The sequence below is a fragment of the Typopeltis vanoorti genome, chromosome 9 (genome assembly GCF_054136105.1).
Source record: "Typopeltis vanoorti isolate ZY-2024b chromosome 9, IOZ_Tvanoo_1.0, whole genome shotgun sequence".
Taxonomy (NCBI): Eukaryota; Metazoa; Arthropoda; class Arachnida; order Uropygi; family Thelyphonidae; genus Typopeltis; species Typopeltis vanoorti.
In genome coordinates this window covers 11,335,740-11,351,550 of record NC_143557.1, presented here as the reverse complement: position 1 = coordinate 11,351,550, position 15,811 = coordinate 11,335,740, and the positions used below count along the sequence as shown (strand labels likewise).

Here is a 15,811-nt window from a genome sequence, read left to right as displayed (position 1 = left end):
GAGAGGAGGACAGAGGTGGTAGCAGTTGATCAGTAGTTTGATGGTTGACTTTTATCACCCTTTTTTTGGAATAGGATTTGCTCCATTCATTGGGATAAGGACCAGATATGTATAATAAATTATAGAGATGATGATGCAGGATGAGTGTTAGCTATGGAGCACAATTTATGAAAACAATTGGGGAGATGCCATCAGGACCAGAAGACTTCACTATCGAAGTTATTTAGATGACTTTTTGTTGAAAAACTATAGGAGTCATAAAGTGCTTAGAGGGATGATCTTGGTCATCTTTGCAGGAGTTTGAGGAAAAGACTGATGCCAGGTCAGCTTTACTTTGGATGAAGTAATAGTGGTGCCATCAAGATAAGACAGAAGTGGAAGTGCAGGTGAACAGAAGTTGCAACTAATGGCCTTAGCAAGCAACCAAAAGGTACAGCTTCCATTTGGACAGGAAGCGAGTTTTCTGCTGGGGACCTTTATGATTTGGATCTGCTGATGACTGATTTGTATATGTTGCATGCTTTGGTATAGGCAGAGTATGAAGCTGCAGGTCTTGATGCTAGCTACATGCTGTAAGCTAATTTTTTTTTTCTTCAACTGATTTGATATATTTTTGGTTAAACACCAGTGCTTGAAAAGAAGCAAGGATTATGGCTTTAATGGGGAATGAAGGCCTTCATACCAGTAAGAATAATTTCTGTGACTTGTTCACAGCAGGTGTTGGGCTTAGGTGACTGGAAGCAGTTATTAGACCAAGGAAGGAGGAGTTGAAGTTCTGCAGTTTATCCCAGCTGGCTCCTTTGTGGTGTCAGAGGATGCGAGGTCAGGAGGAGGGGCTTTCTGTGGGAGATGAGACTTGTATGAGATTGTTGTCTTAGTTGCTGAGAGGAGAGTTGACCTCTACAGTATATCTGGAAAGATAACCAGTCAAAAAGAGATCCAGAGCATTTGGAGAGTAAAGAGGGTTATCCTGGATTTTGTTAGGTCATTACTTATAGCAAAGACTTCTGCTTCTCGTCCTGCTGATTGGTTATGTTGGAGTAGGGAGAGCCAGTTGGAATTGTGGACATTGAGGTCATGCAGGAAGATGACTTCACTATTTGGATAGCTGGATTGCAGGTGGTTGAGTTTTGTGGAAAGGAATGTGAAAAGATTTGAGTGGTTATCAATGTTGGGAAACTGGTAAATGCAGCCAATTGAATATTACTAAATGGGGAAAGGAAACCTTGAGCCAGAGAAGGTCAAAAGTAGGGGATTTTAAATGAACCATTCTCTGGCATCCTTCATCAGATTTTACAAAAGTGCTGGTTCCACCCTTGCGATGAAAAAAATTGTGAAGTGTATAGTTTTGGCACTGTTAGGGCTTGTAGTGTCCGGTGCCTGTGTTCAAAACTTTAGTTGGCACCCCTATACACCCCCCTCCCCCCAATTAAAAACACTTTATAAAAACGTTATTTTTAATATTTGATGCCAATAAAGTGAGTACTTCATTTTGAATTTCATTTCTTAAATAGGAGGGCATATTTTTAAAGTCAGGATCATTAGCTACATGTCGCGTGTGTTCTGATATAAAAGGATCAAACTTTTCTAACATCTCAATGCATTTTAAAAAATTGTCATTGTTGTGATCCTAAAGTTTATTACTTTTACCACGAAGAGCTAGATTTTGTTTGCCTAAAAACTGTACTACAAAAATTATTCTTTTTATAACTTCATACCAATGTTTTCTTTCATTATCTAAATTGTTTGTTGCAAATGATCAATACAAGTTTTATTTTTTAAGGATGTAATTAATTCTGTCCATTTTTTGTAATTGTTCAAATGATTTAAATTTTTCTCATGACGATTCAGGTATATTGCAAGATGTTGCCTATATTCTGCTGATAACAGCAGAATATAGAATAAAGTTAAAAACTGCAGCAGATTTTCTTGTATATGTTTAGAGCAAATGCGAGTGTGAACAAGATTAAACAAATTCAAACGCGCGTCATCCTGTAAACAGTAAACTCAGGCAAGTTAAAGTTTTTACTTGTTTACCCTAAATTACTTGATAGAACTAGGATCAGAATAAACTAAGATCTTAAGGAATAAATAATTTGTTTAAGACAAATCTATAAAATATAATTAAAATTTAAACAAAAATGTAATTTATTTTGATATAATTAATTAATAATTTTTTAAAAGTATTTCCTCCTCGCCTGAAATCTTTGGCGCCTTTACTATCCTGCCGCCTGTGTGCCTTGCACATATTGTCGGTGCACCCTTGGTGGTTGGGGCCACATTTGATGTAGCTGCGATTTGGATTTTTGTCAGCAATGAGGTATTTGGTCTGAAAGACTGCAAGTGATGATGAATTTATTTTTTTCTTTGCCATCTGGTTCTATCTGGTCATTTCTGTCATAAAAAATAGAATAAAGAATGTTATTTGTTTGTGTTAATGCTACAGATGTTAGTCAAGTGGATGCGAACATACAAAAAGTCAAAACATACAGAACATGATTTGTATGTTTTGACTGGTTGTGATGTGACATTTTGGATGGGATTAGTTTAAGAGGGAGATTTGCTTTTGTCACAGTGTCACTGTTATTGTTTGTGAGAGTCTCCATAAGTTTGATTAGATTGAAGGATATAGTGGGAATGTGCAGTGAGAGAAGATAGACGCTTGAACACGACATCCATACAGAGAGAAACCAGATTCCATGCCATGATGTCGCCCCAACAGTGTCCTCCACACATCACTATTTTGACTCCCTCTCCAAGCACTACCTGGCAGTGTGTGGTAGCAGGATTATGTATCATTTGATCTTGAAGCCCCCCTGACTGGTTACTTTCAGGTTCAGGCCCAAGCACCAACTAGTGGGTGGCTTGTGGCACCACCATGTTAACTGATGTAACCTTGAAATGGAGGAATTTCTGGGTCTCTAAGTATGTTTATCTTGACCTTGAAGGGTATCACACTGCACGGAGAAGAGGGAAGTTGGGGACAGAAACCAGAATCCCTGCTCTGGAGATCAAACATCACATTTACTACTTCAAACCTCCAATAAGCTCTGCAGTGATATTTCACTGAGCAATGAATAACATCTACCACCTAGTGTCTGGTTGACATTTCCTCCAAATAAGGTATCCCTTTGTAGCAGGAATACTTGCTGGTTTCTCTAGAGCCCATTTTGTGTGGCCTGTTGATAGATGGTGTTGACTCAACAGAGAGAGAGGCTGTATATTGTTCATCCCTGCCCATTTGTGGCCCACATATTATATACATGTAATATATGCATTGTATGCAATATAGCATGTAGGAAATAAATTATACCCTGGTAGGGTTACTATTGGGAGGACCAAAAAATTAAAAAACACTTGAAAATGGGTAAATGGATAATGAATGTTACTTGTGCCCATGACCCCCACAGAAAGTTCTTATAAGGAAGAAGGGAGGAATTTTTTTTTACGTCATTAAAACAGGAAGCTGACGGAAAAAGTGGCCGTTGTTAGCGATCCAGACAATAGAGTAGGGAAAACGAATCCACCCAGCGGTGTTACCTCTAATCTACATGGGTATGTGGCCTTGCAGTGATGAGATACTTCCTGTCACACCGACCAGATTGTTGTTGCACAGCTGAAATTTTCTTTTAAAAACACTGATAGTTCTAAGTCACTATTTACATGATTGTTTTTGCTTTTTTTTTTGTGAGGCTCTATGTATTCTAATTGGTTCATCAACTACTGTAGGATTGGTCCAGTTCATGTGATCTTGGCTGGCTGACGCACCTCGTTATGGATGAATTAGTGGCCTTTTTATTTTCAAGTGGATGTGAAAGCAATGACTGGCCGGAGCGACTGCTTTACTAGAATTAAATCTATCTAGACTAAAATCTAGCTGCAGAAATCTGAAGTTATGTGAGATAGATTCAAAGCCCAATACGAAAACATCATTTTGTAATGTTGTAACAACACACACACACACACACAAAGTGTTACACAGTCATCAGGTTGTGTAAAAATTTTCACCTTAGAGCAGTAGTAGGTCTGCATGGCTGTAAAAAGAAATATTAGAGTAAATGTTGTTCATCAGACATATAGGAATGTTTTGGGAAAATTTGGAGAACAGGGCAAGGCTAGTAATAAGTACCTGCAGAATTTCCATTCAGGATATAGGATAGTCATTACTAATGCCATATTCCAACATTAAAGATGTGCACAAGTTCATGAAAAGAGAAGACATGGGAAATAAAAGCTACATGGGATGTGTTATTGTTGATAGCAATATCTTCGTGCTAATTCTGAATGCTAAAATACAGAGGATTTGAAATTGTAAATGATCATCACTTAGTTTTAAGTAGGATAAAAATAAATATCACATTGAAAAGAACAATATATGAGAAAATTTTAAAAAGAATGAAAGTTGAGCAGCTTTTACAGAGAAACTGTAGACTCAGCAATACAAACATTATTGAAGAAAGAATGAAACAGTTTGAAAATAAGAACCAAACCTTGGAGTCTAAATGGCCAACTGAAGAAAACATTGGTTGATTCAATGAAACAGTTTGAAAATAAGAACCAAACCTTGGAGTCTAAATGGCCAACTGAAGAAAACATTGGTTGATTCATCTAGGGAGGCATGTGATAAATTGTCTGCAAGGATTGAAAAATAATTCTGGAAAAATACAAATGCCAAAAGCTCCTAGCAAAGAAGTTGTCACGCACCCTAAAAGCATACAGAAGAGATGTAAGCTATGTGTTAGTAAGAATATAGAAGATAAATATCAGGAATGTGGTAGTATGTTCCGGAGGCTCTACTATAGAAGAAATCGAAGATAATAATTGCCTCTAATTATATATTGGGTTTTATCCTTTATCCAAGTGTTAGTTAGCAAACAAAGTTTGCACCTGAAGTACTTTCAGGACTGGACAACTCATCGTAAAGGTGGTATAAGTTCTCATCACTTGCCTTAGTATCTCCCATAATGCAAAGCAATCTCCTTGCAGACATGTATAATGCTATGTATTAAGGGAAGGGTGACTACCCAGACCGGTTTCGACCTTTATTGAGGTCTCATCAGTGGGAGCCAGACCCAGAGGTGGTGATACTAAGGTGGAAGTAATGGAGAAGTCATATTTACCGTAGTTGTCAAAGAGTGGCAAGTGATGAGAACTTATACCACCTTTACCATGAGTTTGCCCCAGTCCTGAAAGTACTTCAGACGCAAACTTTGTTTGCTAACTTGGATATAGGATAAAACCCAATATATAATTAGTAGCATAGCCAAGTGAAAAAACTTCCATAATAATTGCCTCTTTATAAGACCTGACTTGGACTATTATGCGCAGGTCTGTTTTCCGTTGTGATTCTGATATATTGGAAAGAGTGGAAAGGAAAGTGTTAAAAATGATATCAGGATTATGGAATATGGATTATGAAGACAGATTGAGAATTTGTAGACTGCAGACACTAGCACACAGGAGGGTAATATGATTGAGACTTACAAGAGGGCATCCTTGGAAGCTGAGAAGGAATGCTGCTAAGAAGGGGGGGGGAGTGCTAGATTTTTCTCTCATAGGGTGGTGCATGATTGGAATGGATTGCCATTGGAGTTGAATACAAGCAGTGTGAATGAATTCAAGAATAAGTATGATAACTGGCGTGTGTGTGTAGTATGTGGCCTCCTCTTACTCCCTGGAAGTGTCTCTTAATAATAATAATAATAATAAGTGGCATAGAAACTGAAGATAAAGATGTTCTGGATGTCTGGAATAATGCCAAGGAGTACATATCAAGCAAAGCTATCAAAAGCCTAAAATTGGGAAAGGCAGCTTGAGCAGATGAAGTAGATGATGGAGGTATGAAAGTTTTGCAGGGATTACACTGTTTAATTCAGAAGATTGAATTCCGCAGCTGTTGTAGGTCCGATCTATGAAAAAGGAGAATAAAGCTGATTGTGAGAATTACAGAGTAATTTCTCTATTAATTGTTCTAGGTAAGATTTATGGAAGCATACTTGAAAAGTTGAGTTCAGGCCAGAAGTTGTCAAGATCAGATTTTCACTTTACGACAGTTAGTTGAGAAATCATGGGAGCATAACAAGGATCTGTGCTTAAATTTTGTAAATCTGGAAAAGGCATGTGACAAGGTGCCCAGGAAAAGCTTTTCCAAACTGCAATTCTTCTTCTTCTTTCTTCGTCTATGATCTCTTATGCTTTTAAGCGTCGAGATTTTGCCAAAGAGATTTCCGTGCCATCCTGTTCAAGGTTTGTTGTTTTGCTACTTTCCAGCAAATTCCCTTCTTTTCCAATTTTTCTTTAATTTCCTTTTGCCAACCTTTCCTGGGTCTGCCTATGTTTCTTTTTTCTATTTTCTGGCTTTCATATACAGTTTTTGCTATTCTTTCATTCGATTAAGATGTCCAAACCATCTCATTTGGGCTTGTGTTATGAATTGATTCAGAAGTGCAACTTGAAGGCAGTCTCTTATGGTTTGATTTCTTATTCGGTCTAGTCTTGTTTTTTGTTCCACTTTCCTGAGATATTTCATTTCAATTGTATGTAGTTTATTTGTATTTCCTGGTTTTAAACACCAAGACTCATAACTGTATGTTAATATTGGTAGAAACACTGAACGGTACACTGCCATTTTGGTATTCTGGGTGACTTCTTTCTTATCTAAGAGTGGGCCTTTCATTGCATAGAATAGATTTGTTCCCCCTCTTATCCTGTTGTTAATTTCTGTGTCTAGTCTACCATCTTCTTGTATATATGATCCCAAGCATTTAAAGGAGTGGACTTGTTCCAGTTGTGTTTTTGTTGGTTTCATTTGGTATGAAGAAACAAAGAAAAGGAATATGACCATAAATATAAATAAAACTAAAACAATGATCATATCTAGAAACCAACAAAAACACAACTGGAACAAGTCCACTCCTTTAAATGCTTGGGATCATATATACAAGAAGATGGTAGACTAGACACAGAAATTAACAACAGGATAAGAGGGGGAACAAATCTATTCTATGCAATGAAAGGCCCACTCCTAGATAAGAAAGAAGTCACCCAGAATACCAAAATGGCAGTGTTTCTACCAACAATCTATAAAACATGAATGTAGTTCTTTTCCATATTCCAATGTTTTCTCTGATATTTGTCTATGACTGAAGATAAGATCCTGCATGCTTCTATTTTTTCAAAAGCCATATTGCATTTCATCCAGTGTATCTTCTATTTGATTCCTAAGCCTCACTTCTAAAATACGGGCATATAATTTTGCTGGAACGCTTAAAAACGAAATTCCTCTATGGTTTTCACATTTGCGGTTGTCTCCTTACTTAAATATAGGGATTATTATAGCTACTTCCCAGTCTTTGGGAATAATTTTCTTTTTCCATACGACATTGAATAGGTGTAAAAGAAATTTTATGGCTTTCGTTCCTAAATTCTTTACCATTTCTGGTGTTATTTGGTCATGGCCTGCTGATTTGCCCAGTTTTATTTTATTTATTGCTGCTAACAGTTCATTTGCATGAATTTCTTCACTCTGATCTTCTATTTTGCTTGTGTGTTCTATTTTAGGGTTCTATTTTTTCCATGTTCTGCATCTTCCAATAATTCATGAAAGTACTGTTTCCATCTTTCCATGATGTCTTCGGAATTTGTGAGTAACTTTCCATTCTTATTTTTGATAAACTTTATGGGGCATTCTTCTTAAAACATTATAGAAGAGTTTTTGGTTTACTTTAAAATTTTGTTTTAAAATATGTCCGAAGTCTTCCCAGCATTTTCTTTTCTCTTCTTTCACTAAGGTTTTAACTTTATTTCTTTGGTTGTTGTATAGTTCTCTATACAACAACCAAAACTATACAATCAACCTGCAGCTTTGATGTTATATATCTCTTCCATAATTGCTTTTTCTTTTTAATTTCTTCTTTTAGTTCTTCTGTCCACCAGGGTGTTTTATGTTTCTTCTATTTATTATTTAATGATACACCACAAATTTCTTTGCTTGTTTCTAGAAGTGTTTTGAACCTGTACCATAGGTTTTCTACATCTTGGTCTTCATATATCTATTTTTCTACTTCTTTCATCTTCTCTTCTATTTTACTTTTATACTCAATGGCTGTTTCTTCTTTCTTTAGTTTGTAGGTCTTTATCTTAACATTTATTTCCTTGCTACTTTTTCTACATTTTTCAACTTTTCATCATCATCATCATACGTATCAAAGATTTAGGCCTAGCATGGCCTGTTCCGGCCTTAGAAGTCATCGTTTAAGAGGACATCCTGGTTTTCTTTTTCCTAATGGCTTGTACTTTAAGGCTTGTTTTAATCTTTCTGTTTTCATTCTTTGAACGTGTTCCATCCATTTATGTTTATATTTTTTAATTTTTTCTATTACTGGTTCTTGGTTTAATTCTTTCATAATATCTTCGTTTCTTTTGTGATCAAATAGGGTATACTTTGCAGTTTTTCTCATAAACTTCATTTCTGCTGTTGTTAATCTTTGTTTGTCTTTTTGTTTTATTGTCCAGATTTCGCTTCCATGCATTAAGACCGGTAAGGCTAATGTATTGTATACTTTTAGCCTGGTTTGTTTTTGAACTAGGTTTGGTTTAAATATAGAGTTAATTACACCTATTATTTTTAAATATTTTGCAATTTTTACGTTTATATCTTTTTCATTTTCATATGTGATCATACATCCTAGGTAGTTAAATGAATTCACCTGTTCTAAGATCTTGTTATCTATTACTATTTTAGTTCTTGCTGGATCTTGTCCTTTAAAGGCATAGTTTTTGATTATTCTGTTGATATTATCATACCATAATCTTTGGATATCTCATTTAGATTTAAAATAGCTTTCTGCAAGTTATCTTCAGAATTTGTAATTATTATTTGGTTGTCTGCAAAGAGGAGAGTGTTTAAGTTAACTGTAGGTGAAAGTTTAATTCCTTGGTGTAAATTTTTACTCCATTTTATTATTATTTCATTTAAGTAGATATTAAAAAGAGTTGCTGAGAGGGGACATACCTGTCGGATCCCTTGGTTTATCTCTCTTGTATATGATAGCTCGTGATTTAATCTTATTTGTATTTGATTATTTTCATATATACTTGTGATAGCTTTTAAGATATTATTTGGTATTTGTCTTTCTTTTAATATGTTAAATAATATGTTTCTTTTAACTTTGTCAAATGCTTTTTCAAAGTCAATAAATGCAATATGTGTTTCCAAATTATATTCTCTTCTTTTCTCTACTGTTAATTTTAGGCAAAAGGCTGGGTCTATACATGATCGTCCTTTTCTAAATCCATTCTGTACCTCTAGAATAAAGTTTTCTGAATATTTCATTGGTTTGCTATTTAAGATTCTGCTATATATTTTGTAATAGGAATTTAGTATACTGATACCTCTATAGTTTTTAGGGTCATCTCTATTACCTTTCTTAAATATAGGAATCACAATTGCTTTTTTCCATTCTATTGGGGGGATACCAGTTGAGTAAATTTTATTTAAAAATAGTAAGAGTCTTTTTTTGATTCTTGTTCCTGCATTTATATAGTTCTGAACCTAGCTTTTTCAACTTTTATTTTATGAATTGTTTCCAATACTAATAAGTAGTGGTCACTGCCTATTTCAGGACCTCTATACTCTCGCATTTTTTGTATGCTTCCAGTACGATCTGCTTGTGATGGCGTAGTCGATTATAGATTTTTCATTTCTACTGGGCTCTTCCCTGGTAAACTTATGGATTTCTTTATGCTTGAACATAGTATTTGCTATTACTAAATTATTTGTAAGGCAAAGATTTATTATTCTTTCTCCATTATCATTCCGGGTTATTTCTCCTTGTGATCCCAACACTTGTTTCGTTTCCTCATCTACTTGATTTCCTACCCGGCCATTAAGGTCTCCTAGTAGTATGATATGCCCTGAACTTCTTCAATTTTTTTTTGTAAGAGTTTGAAGAATTCATCTTTAATTTCTTTATTAGCATTATCGTTTGGGCCATATACAACAATTATAGTGAATACTTGGTTGTCTGATTTAAAATCTATAGTGATTGTCAACAACCTTTCGTTTATTAGTTGCTATTTAGTAATATATTCTTTGAGATCTGGTTTAATTATGCAAGCTACCCCTTGTTTTCCCCATTCTCTTGGGTTTACCCCTGAATAGAAAAGTATATACCCATCTTTCATTTTCTGGCAACCTTGACTTTTTTTTTTTTGTGACTGCTAGCAGATCCAATCTTGATTTTTTTTAAATTCATCTATTAATTCGTTTTCTTTTCCATGTAGACTTTTAATGTTCTTCCATGTTTCGTATCTCATGTACCTTTTTCCTCGCTTTGTCGTTAACCATTTAGGCAGTTTGGCTATCTCTTTGTTATTTCTTTTAATGGGTGAAATTTTAAGGTGTGCAGGGGATTAGCCTTCAGCACCTGAGTCTGGTGGTGGGGCTGCCACCTTCGAGGCCCCAGACCGGCCTATGAGGGAAGTGCTATCCTGTTGGTCCGCAGGAGGTATTTTATTTCCCTCCTACCTTCATAGTAAACTATGACAAGAATTCCCCGATCTGCCACCAGGGGATGTGCCCGATGGGGGTTACAGGTGTCCCCACACGGGCAAACTGCAATTATATGGCTGAATGGAACATTATATAGAGTAATGTATAATGTTCAACTTAAATCTAACATAGGTTAGATTTAAGTTGTCAGTCAGCAGTTAGAATTGAAGGAAATACAAGAAGATGGTTTGATGTATAATCAGGTGTAGACAAGATTGCACACTATCTTCACTCATATTCATCAAAATGGATTGCATGATAAAAGAAAGTGCCATTAAACCTGATATTAGAATCAGATATCAAACTTAGCTCTTTGCTTTTATGCAGATGATGCAGATATAACACATTCAGTGCAAGTCTCTAGAATTCTGAAATTAAATTGAATAACAGCTGCAAGAAATTTGGACTTGAAAATCAGCAACCAAAACTGTGAAAATGGGTAGGACCACATGAAACTTCAGCCACATTCTAAATGGAGAACCTATACAAGTAAAATCAGAAGAAGGTACCAAGCATAAAGTTGTATTTACATCTGCTCCTGTGTGTAGAGTTGATTTAAAAAGTTTCTTTTAAATAAATTATAATACTCGAATCAACTCATATAAAAAAAAAATTAAAAAAGTTTCAGTGTTTAAGTTCTTTTAAATTAATTGTTCTACTTGTGAAGTTGGAAAAAAAGTTGACACGTGGTTCAGTTACTGATTCTCAAAAAAGCTGGTAATTAAAAATCTCCATTGTTTCAGCAGATTTGTTTCACAACTGCGCTCCATTGTGAGCACAGCGGTGAGACAAATCTTCTGAAGATGTGCAGTTGACTTTGTAGTTCATTTATTTAATTTACTAGTTTTTGGAAAGCTGGTAATTAAAAATCTCCATTGTGAGCACAATGGTGAGATATCTGCTGAATGGAGATCGTGGAGGGAGGGGTGTGTATAAGCCCTTTAATGTTCATGTGCCCTACCTGCTGACAGTATTCCCAGTAATCTGCTTGAAGGTCATTACCAAGAGCCATGCTTGCCCAAAACTGCAAGGGCTGTATAGGTGCGGCTTATGAAAAAAACAAATTGCTACAATGCTCACTGGATATCACAATTACTTTCACTCTCTGTGCATTGATATGTTTGAAACTAACTTTCAGAAGATGTTTAAAGATGAGAATGAAATGGAAACGATATATGCACCGGTAGTTATTCCCCTCCCCCCTTATGTGATATACTCTGTAGGAGAAAAAAATATTCACAAATGCAATTCTACCAGAGCTTTAAATAGGGATGAAAGGGAAATTATGGCAGAATTAAAAGAACTCTTAAGAAAACCGTGAGAGCAAATACAAGAAGACATTGGTATGAAGTAAGAAATTAAAGTACACAGTTCTGCAATAAGAAATGGAGAAGCTTCTCAAATCTAAAATTAATTATCTGAAATCATCGATTCAATTTTGACTGTATTCAAGATTTAAAGAGTAAATATGATATTGAAAAATTAAAGAATAGCCAAAACAAATGCATATCTTCTTCTTCTTCTGCAGCTTCTCCCACTTAAGTGGGGTCGCTGTTTGTTATGAGTCTCCTCCACACCTTCCTGTCTTGGGCTGTCACCACATCCAAGTTCTTCATCTTCAAGTCCTCTTCTACCAGCTCCCTCCATCTCTTCTTTGGCCGCCCACGCTTCCGCCTTCCTTGCACATCCATCTGCATGACCCTTCTTCCCACATATTCGTCCTCCCTCCTCATCACATGACCAAACCATCTCAACCTTGCCTCCTGTATTTTCGCTCCTAAGTTCGTAACTTTCACTGTTCCCCTGACATAGTCATTTCTCAGATGATCCTTTCTGGTCACGCCGCACATCCACCTAAGCATTCTCATCTCTGCTACTTCCATCCTGCTAATGTTATTTTTCCTCAGGGCCACAGTTTCTATAGCATATGTCATAGCTGGCCTCACTACTGTCCTATAAATTTTGCCTTTCAGATTGATCGGCACCCTCTTATCACATAACACTCCAGCCATCTCCCTCCAGTTCCTCCAACCTGCTTGTATCCTGCATCCCACTTCCTTCTCACCTCCTCCATCTTCTTCCACTGTCGAACCTAAGTATCTAAAGTCTCTCACCTTCCTGATGACATTTCCTTCCAGCTCCAGGTCTGTCTCCTGGCCACCGCCCACTGCGCAACACATATACTCTGTCTTACTTCTGCTCAGTCTCATACCTCTCTCTTCCAGTACTTTTCTCCATCTTTCCAGTTTAGTTTCCGCTTCTTCTCTTGAATCTACACACAGCAAGATGTCATCTGCATACAACATTGTCCAAGGTGCATCTGCTCTCACCTCCTCTGTTACCACCTCCATCACAATATTAAACAGAAACGGACTTAATGCTGACCCTTGATGCAAGCCAACTGTTACTTGAAAACTTTCTGTCTGTCCCAAACAGGTCCGAACACTTGTCTTCACATTTCTGTACATTTCCTGCACCAACCTGACATATTTCTCCGGCACCTTCTTCTCCCTCAGACACCTCCAGACTTCTTGCCTTGGCACTCTATCGTATGCTTTCTCCAGATCAATAAATACCAGATGTAGCTCCCTTTGTTTCTCTCGATATTTTTCCATCATCTGTCGTAACCCAAAGATAGCATCTGTTGTTGATCTACCAGGCATGAAGCCAAATTGTTCCTTTGCAATCTCCACCTCCTCCCTCAATCTACCATCAAGAACCCTTTCTAGGATCTTCATTGTGTGGGACATCAACTTTATTCCTCTGTAATTTTTACAGTCTTGTGCATCCCCTTTACCCTTGTAGATGGGAACAAGAGTACTCTCCCTCCATTCCTCGGGTATATTTTCCTGTTGGCAAACTTTCATGAACAGGTCCCACAGCAGGTCAATTCCCTCTTCCCCCAGTGCCTTCCATGCCTCCACTGGAATTCTGTCGGGGCCCACCGCTTTTCCATTCCTCATCCTCTTCATGGCCTCCGTCACTTCCATTCTACTGATGTTCTGCACCATCCCCTCAGAAGGCTGCCCATTTCCTCTGTGAGTCCTTGCATTTTCCTCATTCAGAAGTCCCTCGAAGTATATTTTCCATCTGTTTCTTAGGTCCACATCCCTCCATAATACTCTTCCTTCAGCATCTTTGATCTGCCTCACATGTAAGATGTCCTTAGCTGCTTTATTTCTACATTTCGCTAGTTGGTAAATTTTTCTCTGTCCTTCCTTTGTTTCTAATTGATCATACAGATCTTGATATGCCATGGCCTTCGCCTGTGCCACAACTCTCTTGGCTTCTTGCTTTCTCTCTTTGTACACCTCTCTGTCCTCTTCCACTCTTGACTCATCCCACTTCTGCTTTGCCTTCCTCTTAGCTGTCACTGCCACTTGTACATCATTATTCCACCACCAACCCTCCTTCTGCTCTCTAATCTTTCCAGATGTCTCACCAAGCACCTCGATTGCACAGCTCAGGATTACTTTTGAATTATGTTTCCACCAATCTTGTACACTTTCCAGTCCATCCGAAATCCTCTCTAACACTCTCTCCCTAAAACGATTCCTCACACTCTCTTCTTTTAAGCGAAACCACTTAATTGTCTTCATCCCATGGCAACCAGAAGTTCTTATCTTTGATCTTAATTTAAAGTCTGCGCACAGCAGTCGGTGTTGTTGTGCTACTTGATCTGTTGGAATTACCTTACAATTTGTCACAACCTTAAGATGTTTTCTTCTAGTCAAAATGTCAATTTGTGAGCTGTTGTTACCACTTCTAAATGTTATCAAATGTTCTTCCCTCTTGAAGAAAAACGAGTTCACAATTGCCAGATCAAACGCTACTGCAAAGTCCACAACCCTCTCTCCTTCCTGGTTCATCATTCCCACTCCGTGGCCACCATGCACCCTTTCACAGTCTCTATTCTGTCTTCCTATGTGCCCGTTCAAGTCTCCTCCGACAATCACCATCTCATTTTCTTCCAATTCCCTCATTTCTTCATCTAACACGTTCCAGAACTCATCTTTTTCCTCTGCTGTACAACCAACTTGCGGGGCATATACACATAATACAACCACCCGCTCTTCTCCAAGACCCAATTTCATTCGCATGATCCTGTCGTTCCTTCTACCCACGTCCAGTACTTCTCCCTTCATTCTGCCACACACCACAATTCCTACACCATTTCTTCCCTCATTATTCGTTCCAGAGTAGAACAATTTATATCCATCTCCCAGTTCCTTTGCCTTTCCACCTTGTCTCCTGCACACATAAAATGTCCAACTTCCTCTTCCTCATCATGTCTGCTACCTCTCTTCCCCTTCCAGTCATGCAATAAGAAATGGAGAAGCTTCTCAAATCTAAAATTAATTATCTGAAATCATCGATTCAATTTTGACTGTATTCAAGATTTAAAGAGTAAATATGATAATGAAAAATTAAAGAATAGCCAAAACAAATGCATATCTGATGAATGAGAATAAACTGTTTAAAACAACAGATACACAATCCAAAATGGGAAATAATGATATATAGCAATGCCCCAAAGTCATCAAATGAAAATGCGTCATAAATGTTAAGCTAGGTATCATGGTATTGTTACTGGGAGTAGCAAATATGGATATAGTGCATACACATGAATTCCAACCAACAGGAAATCAGACATTAAATTACTTATTATCCAACTACACAATAAAAATGCCAAAACAAAATGGATGGAGGAGGCTAAGAAGCTACAGAAAAGATTACAAAATATACTTTACTTCCAATTCTTCATAGCTTACATAGATATCAATATGAGGGAAGTGAATAACAAGGTAAATTGTATAGATCATACATTTGTAAGAAAAATGTTGTTCCTATATTGTTGGCAGTATATTTTAGCAACATCTCACACCATCATTCTGTATTACTGATCCTCTCATTGCCACATGCTGCCAGATCAAACTGTGCTGATCATCATGAAGAGACACAAATTGGGTTCATTTACAACAGTTTTTGACAAATGTATGAAACGGTACACAATAAATAAAGGAAAAAACTCGCGTAGAAAGATTATTTATTAGTATAATTTTCGCCTGTGTGTCACAGGCATCTTCAGTACATTAAGCTCAAAATTAAACACTAACTGACAATTCCAAAAAGCGCCACCTAAGTAGCTGGTGTAAGATAACTAAAAAAGTCAATAACTTTCCTAAAAAAAAAAAAAATTAATACAATAAAAAGTTAGGAAAGATTAGCTGATTTGTAAAGTACTATCTCCCATAAAGG

General features: G+C 36.9%; 1 protein-coding gene across 1 annotated transcript in view; it reads left to right on the top strand.

Moving 5' to 3' along the window:
- The window catches only part of Usp7 (Ubiquitin-specific protease 7), a 747,694-nt gene that overhangs the window by 22,464 nt on the left and 709,419 nt on the right, over positions 1-15,811 (top strand). The gene's annotated exons all lie outside the window — the stretch shown is intronic.